Genomic DNA, 310 nt, shown 5'->3' with positions numbered 1-310 from the left:
GTGAATGGCTGGCTGATGTACTCAATAACGACAACTTGACCATTGAGACCTTGGATGCTGATTACAAAGATATAGATTCTTTACATAATCTAGATGTTACCAATACTATGCGATGTGGAAAACATATTAAGAATTGTGCGTTACAAAATGTATTTAAAATACATAACTGGTGGTCACGACGCCAAAAAAAAAGTATCAAGTTTAAAGAATAAAATATGAGGTTTTTTTTTAAATACGTTTTAGATTTCTTTTTCTTTCCCTTCCTTTGTAATGTATAAACGTGTTGCGACACGTTTGAAATTCTTGGAAA

The sequence above is a fragment of the Trachymyrmex cornetzi genome, unplaced genomic scaffold (genome assembly GCF_001594075.2).
Source record: "Trachymyrmex cornetzi isolate Tcor2-1 unplaced genomic scaffold, Tcor1.1 scaffold968, whole genome shotgun sequence".
Classification (NCBI taxonomy): domain Eukaryota; kingdom Metazoa; phylum Arthropoda; class Insecta; order Hymenoptera; family Formicidae; genus Trachymyrmex; species Trachymyrmex cornetzi.
The sequence above is the reverse complement of the archived record's forward strand: the minus strand, read 5'-3'. Positions refer to the sequence as shown.